The sequence below is a fragment of the Alligator sinensis genome, unplaced genomic scaffold (genome assembly GCF_000455745.1).
Source record: "Alligator sinensis unplaced genomic scaffold, ASM45574v1 scaffold68_1, whole genome shotgun sequence".
Classification (NCBI taxonomy): domain Eukaryota; kingdom Metazoa; phylum Chordata; order Crocodylia; family Alligatoridae; genus Alligator; species Alligator sinensis.
In genome coordinates this window covers 703,009-710,657 of record NW_005842728.1, presented here as the reverse complement: position 1 = coordinate 710,657, position 7,649 = coordinate 703,009, and positions in this window count along the sequence as shown.

The following is a 7,649-nucleotide window of genomic DNA, read 5'->3' as shown; positions in this document are numbered from 1 at the left end:
GGAAAAGAGCACCTGGGTTCCAGTTCCTGCTCTAATGAATAATCAAGTAGTCTTCACAATATGGAATAATATCAGTGTGACAGATCAAATGTACATGCTTAAGGTAAACCTGTATTGTGGTAGTTATGGATCATACCTGAGCTGTGATAGATATGAGTTAAAATGCTCTCAGGTAGAGAAGGAAACTGAACTCTGTTCTCCAATATCCTAGGTGAGTGCCCTGATCCTTGGTTTTTAGGTAAAGCAGTACCATTGCCATGGCTAGTTTTGTGAATGGTGCATAATATAGCCCAGCGGTTCGATAGCTTTGCTTTTGTTAAGGATGCTTGAAATTAAAGTACCTTTTGTTTGCTTGTTTCTTTGTTTTCTTTCTAAAATGAAAAACAAATCACAAAAAATCCACAGATGGAACCATTTGTTTTCCTTTTAATTTTCAGTTCAGTAGCTGATGAAAAAAATCAATTATTTTCCCTACCCCAGCCATTAATCCCTTTTTCTATGGCCAGTACAATAGCTAACTGAAAGATATTCTTTTTTAAAGGAAATGCTTTGAAAAAATTTAAATGTTTTTATTTTGAAGTTTTCAAAACAGAAATATATTTCTTGATATTTTTGTATTACTATTTTTGTTGTTGGTTTTTTTTTTTTTCTAAAAACCAAAAATATTCCAAACCACAAACAGCACCAGTTCAGAGACAAAACTGGAGTGAACCTACCAGATATTTATGAGTAGAGTCATCCAATCTGGTGGGAAGGACCACAAGACAACATATCCCAAATGGTCCCCCAGCTGACATTGCATTTCTGCAAAATGAACACAAAATAGATCTGAACATCAGAAAAAACAAATTTTCCCATTAAAAAGCAATAAAACATCAATTTTTGAGTCATGGTGTAACTTAGAAGTTACATGATTTCCTGCAAAAAATCTTTTTTTGCATACATGCTATTTTCTCAACCAAAAAAAAAAATCCTATAAAAGTTCACATGGCTAAACTGACACACATGGAGAATATATTGGATAGTGAGACAGCCAGAAACTTGCTTTTGCTTCCCAGAAGAACAAATAAAAAGTGTGCAGCTGGCATGAATGATCCTTGTGTACATGCAAGCTGGGTTGCCAGAAGAAAGAGTTGGGCATTTTCTTCAAGAAGAGAAAGACAGTTTTGTTGCTTACCAGAACAGAATAGCAGTAGCATGTAAAGAGAGAGAAGAAAATGAGGAGAGGGCAAGAGGGGGTAGGGGCAAAAGGAACAAGGGGAAGAAAGGGGAAGAAAACATAGGGGCAAGAGGAACAAGTTGAAATAATGGCAAAATAATGCAAGGAGAATGATGAGGGAGAAAAATATAAAGATGGCAGAGAAATAGAAGGAAAATGGCAGAGCGGGTGGAAAATCAAAAAGGAAAAAAGATGGAAACCTAACCAGACATGACAGTGATTAATGAGGTTAGAGCCAAAATCACTATTTGACTTGTACACATTGTTTTTTTGTCAAACTTAAAAAAAACCCCTCTCATTTACACAAAAGTGATTGAACAACCAGTGACTCAGAGCAGTTATACATTAGAAGTGTAGCATTGTTAATCTACACTGTTGATCCCCTTAATTAAAATAAATCTAATCTTGCAGACATGATTGCTAACCAAATTCATATTTACTCTTTCTAGTCTATGACTTCAGTTCTCTGTACAGATCCTTAACTACAAATTAGGGGCTGGCAGGGTGGTTTGTTTTCAAGTTGCTTTAATCCATCTGTCTACTGAGGTCAGGAAAGGGTAAATTAGAGTGGTGGGAGAAACCAGGTGGCATGTTCTAATCTGTGCCACCTGCCGATGTGACAAATCATTTTGCTTTCCAGAATGGAATAGCAGTAGACTGGAAGAGAGAGAAGAAAATTCTCATGAGAGGCCAGTGTTACAAGTAAGCACTGTAGGGCTAGGGACACACATTCAAAAAGCCTGAGCCTGCATTAATTCAGTTTTCGAAGGTTAGTCTAACCTAGCTAGGCTAAATCAGTTTTGGAACCAGACAGTCATCCCAGAAATGTAGGCACATGCCTGCAGTAGCTCAGGCTAGAAGCTGGGGGGTGCTAGAGCAGTCCTCCCTCCCTTCCACAGCATGGAGCTGAGCGGGGCATGGCCAGACTCCTGCAGGACCTCTGATTAGCCCAGCAGGGAGTTGATGACTGTTTATCACCCAAGTAAGAAAACAACAGAGGGACATTACCAGCTACTTGTTGATTATGCCTGTTAATTCAACCTGTTGATTCAGCATGGACTGTAGCCAACATGTGGTCTGGTAGCTAATACACAGACATCTCCTCAGCAAGGCAGAGGGGAGGGAGGAATTTCTGCTTAGCAGAGAGTGGTGAGGGGTGTGGAGGATTTCCATCCCAGCCTCCTCCCTGTACCTTCTTCACCAGTTTTTTTTCAGTGGGCGGGAATCCGCTTCTTTTGTCTCAAGTTTCCCACTCTTGCTGGCCAGGTGACTGAGTCCCTTACCTGTCTATCACTCTAGTTGCAAAGCAACCCTCTAGCCTATATGTGAGACCTCAGGTATCAGGGAGGGGATTCAAATCCCTATTGTCTTAGGAAGGACCTCATGACTAGGAGGGGGGCTGGAGCCCCTGCCAGTCTACCCAGCAGCCAGTGATGCATTTCCATTTGATTGGCTTGTAGCCAACTTCAACTGGTCTCCATTGGACCCCCGAGTGAGGTCATAAGGTCTATATAAGTTAAAAACTGCCCAGGAGGAGGAGTGGCAGCCATAATGAAGATATGGAGATAAGTGAACATCTGCAGCTCTCTCTCTCTCTCTCTCTTGAAATACACGGAAACACTACAAACTGCCTGCCTCCAGAGGAAAGCTCTATCAGCCTCTGGATGATACTTATGAGTAAGCTACTTGAAACCTAACTAGATATATATCTGGAGTAACTCAGATGCGTCATCAAAGGCTACCCAGCCACCCTGTTTGCTCTAAGATATTTCTCTAATATTGCTCTATCCTGTACCCTACTACAAACAAAAACGTTATCCTCTATATCTATCATGGGAGACTTATTGGGAGAGTCTAGGTTATCCCTTGGGGTCCCCTTGGTCTGGCTGACTAAGGGAAACCACTATTTGTGCTTCAGATTAAGGGAAGCACCACAAGTTCTTTCTGTGGGTCAAGTACTCTCAAGGACTACTAGGTCTGTGTTTCCCAGGGGGCACAGGGGCAAAAACAGTCCAGACCCTGGGTAGTGGCAGTGTTACCCCCAGGCTTGCTTGTGTGGTACAGGAAGGGGGTCAGCCAGACATTAGGTGCCCCAGGGAGGCACTCAGCACCTGGAAGGTGTTTGTGTGCAGTGAGGTGGGTGGCTCAGTGCAGAAGCACCCCCTACTAGCCCACCACAAGGGGAGAGGGGAAGCAGCTCACAGTCTCTCCCAGAGCTCCAGCCAGGGAGCAGAGGGGAGGGGCCAGCCCTGCAGTGGAGCAGAGAGCCCTGCTCAGCCCAGAGAACATGCCAGGATGCTGGGGGTATCTGGTTTATCTTAAACCAGCAAGGGGTCTGGGATAGACATTGCATAAACTGGTTTGAGCCAAATCAGTTAAATTTGATACTACATTCAACCACGTTTATCTCAACCCAATTTCAGCCATTTTCAAACTGGTTTATGTACACTTAACATCTGTTCTGTCACAGGTTTAAACCAATTTCTGATTACTTAAACCAGTTTATGTGTAATGCCTGTCCCTAGCCTGGAAGTTTAATGGAGCCTTTGTCAAACTCCTTCTTATAGCACTGCCTGATGGATGGCAAGTATTGCCCCATGAGTGTTCCTTTATGCTGTAGTGATCCTCACAAGGCCAATTTTGGTCATCTTCACACCCTAATGCAAAGCAGAATTTGTACCAGTAAGGTCTCTGCAGATGTCACACGGCAAAGGTTTTAAGCCTTTTGAGCATTTTGGGCACATCCAGATGAGCATGGTCATGGATTATGTGGTGCTGCAAACACACTTGCAGTGCCACACACGGCACAGTCAGGTGTTCTCCATGCTGCATGGGTGTGCTGCCCTAGAGTGCGCTGCTCCATTTTTTTTCCTGTGGGTTTTTTTGACCCCTGGATAGGGGTAAAAAAAAATAAAAGCAGGGGAAAAAAATGAAAGCAGCACACACTTGGGCAGCATGTGCTGCCAAAAAGCAGAGCCAAGCCACCTGGAGCCGTGCTGCAGCTGCCAGCCAAGCTCCTGTATCCCCAGGAGGTCCCCAGGTCCAGGTAAGACTGCTGGGGCCAGCACAGTGCTGGCCTCAGCCTCCCCTACCACCCATGTGGTAACTTGCCACATGCCATACCATGCATGGCAGAGGCATTTCCCAGGGACAAGTAGCTGTGGCACAAGGTGCACTGCTGCTAGTTTTCTCCAAGGAACTAAACATGCATGCATATCTCGACGCGCCCTTTAAGTCCATCTTTAGCACTGCCTGAATACATTTGAGTGAAATACTGCCTACAGAGTCATGGGATTGCATTGACTCTCCTGGGAGCTTCCTAAGACAGAATTTAATTTTAATATACATTCTTTGAAATATGATCCTACTGAGACAGGAAAAACTCTTACTGAAATCAGTGAAAATTCTGCCTGCCTCCCTGGTTACCAGACTGATCCCTTGAGATGTTATGCATTATACAGGAGTCCAGAATAGTATTTATATTCCATGTTCATATATCACAGCAACAGCCAAATAAATGGATTGTAACCTGATTACTTTTCTCAGACCTTCCTTGGGAGGCCAATCTACCAATTCTAAGGTTTTTTGGGACACTAGGGCCCCCTACCATTCTTCTCTTCTCCTCACCAGTGTGATCCTGGAGAGAAATTGTTGGCAGGGACTGGCCAGAAACTCCAGGCACTGGGAGTAGCTACAGAAACAGCCAGGACTGTGGCCATTCAGGGAACTTCCTATTGTGGCTCTTTGCTTCAGTCCTCCCCTACTCAGTCTTTTCACCATGCTTTCACCCCACACTACTACCTCTTATCATCTTTTCCCCTCCTGTTCTTTTATCATCATCTTCCTGTGTGCTCCCTCCTTTTGCCATCCTGTTATTTAATTAGACTGCAATCTATTTGATTGTCTTCTCTTCTGTGTTTGTATGGTGCTTGACTTTGGTTCCTCAGCACCACTATACAAAAACTATTAATAATGTTTAAAAGTTAATAAATAATTATTTCCAGTCCTCGTTCAAGTCAAAGGTAAAACTGCCATTGACTTCAATGGGAGAAGACTTAAGAAAATCATGTGTGCTTTTGAACATCCCACATTATGTATTATGCATGAAGCTGCTTTGTATGGAAGGCATTTTTCTTCATGGTTTCAGGATGAACATTTCTTTTTACTTTATTTTATTTTTTTTATTAATGGCTGGTAAATGAAAACTATTGTTTAGCAATATAGCTCTAATGTGATTAAGGCTCCCATTCTTCCAGAATTCTGCTTCACAAATCTTAAGTGCTTAATCAACGAATGTTTTGACTATTTTACATTGGAGCTGTAGGATGCAGATTTGATTTATAATTTAAATTGGCATCTGAATGGGTATCCTTTCTCTGAACTGTGAAAGACAATCATCTTTCTTAATGATCATTACACCAAGAAATGGTAACATGCCATCCTTCCCCATCTCCCTTGTGAATTTATTAGATCTATTCCCATCTCTCTTTAACAATACTAATGTGGCATTTACATATTTATATAAAACTGTTGGTTTATTTTTGCTAATTTTAAAGTCTTTTCTTCCATGTCTCGTATAATGATACCTATTAAATTTAAGAAAAAAAATGCCCGTTTTATTTATAAATTAAAGATACTTGTTCCAGGCTACGTCTGTGATCAAGTATTTTGTTGAAACCTAGCCCAAGACTTATGTAGAAAGGCATTTAATGTCACAACTTCAAATAATATTTGTCATAATATTTGTATTTAATGTGATTGGTTTGTGTTTAAAAGCCATTGCTCTTTTACAGTGTGACACATTCAGGGGAAAACATTTAGGATATGCAAGGGTTCATTTTTTCTCACAGTTATACCAGTTAAAACAAAGTTAACAGCAGTGCTGTCAACATAAATGATCCTGATTTTATACTGAGACTATTAACTTTCTTAAATGTATAGGTTCACTGGTAGGGAAAAGTACCAGCATGAGAGTCATTGTTACTGAAATCATTTGTCAACCCTCAGAAAAGGTATATCACTAAAAGTATTTGTATGATTCCTCCCACACCAAACCAACCAATGCTTGTCTATTTTATTTTAGATAATCAAATAGTTGAATACAGCATTGATACAGACTTTAATGACCAAAGTATGATGGGGCATCTTCCAGGTCCAAAACGGTGAAAAAATATAGAAGTGTATTGGGTACCAAGTATAGCAATCCCATCGATGCAGGGACTAGTAGTTGGCAGAATGGGAAGACTGAAATGTTCTTCCCCAAAATGTTCTTCCCCTAAGTTTAGAACAGTGAGAGTTGCCAGGACCTGAGCATTATGAAACATCTGATCACTTCCTTTACTTGCCCAAATGGAGCTGAACATTTCTACTATATAGCTCCCAACCATAGGAAAAGGCTGTTTCAGGAGTTTCCCCTAACTTCTATAGGTATTGTGCACACCCTAAAAATCAGAGGCTGACTATATCTGAGAACAGTGTTTCTTCCTCAAACCTACAAGTTCAGAATCAATATAATAACAAAAAATGATGAGTGGCAAAACAAAATTAAAGAAGCCTGTTACTGTGTCAGAATGGAACTATATTTCCATTATCTAAAATGTATTATATTTTCTTCTGTTGATTCTCTCTAATTCACATCAAAACAATATACCAGTCTTCTTAAAGGACAGGTTTATCTTCTGCTTCAAGAATCACATGTGAACAATTTATAAGTGAATAAGTTAAATTAAAAAGTTAAATTTAAGAGATAGGGACAAATTCCATTTCACTACTAATTTTGACTTAACTACCTTTCTTGCCAAGTTCTTGTCAGGAAACACCGATCCATAAAAAACAGAACTTTTCAAGGCACCATATCACTTTTGACTAATTTTTTATCATGAAAGGTTTCTCAGCTCCAGGATGGAATTTCTATTGACAAGTATGGCATGTCCACATATGCAAGCACATACCCTTCCAGCAGCTCAAATAGAAGTGGTACAAATTTGAGCTGGGGCTTTTTGCCTCAGTGCACGTGCCTGGACATGCACTTTGTTGTGGAGCAAATTGTGCCACTTGGGGCAAAATAACCCTGCCTGGCTCCTCCTGGATCTGCAGCCAGGTGAAGCTAGAGCCCAGAGCCAGCACCTGTGCTGTACTCAGCAGTATAAAAAAACTGCTCTGTCTTTGCCCCATCAGTACAAAAAGTTGCCCTGGCAAGAAGCTCAGGGCTACTCACTCTCAGAAGCTTCTGGGGCCCAGTCAATTGGTACCTGGGGATACTACCCCTTGTGCCAGGTGAACTGCTGAAGCACTGGACTCCCAAGTTCCCTGCACGCTTTACCCACTGAAGTAGTCTGGCAGTGGAGGCTGCTGCCTGTCTATGACCTGCTGCACACCTGCCAGACTTGGATGGGGGCGGCACAGCCCAAAGAAGGAATTTCACCCCCCG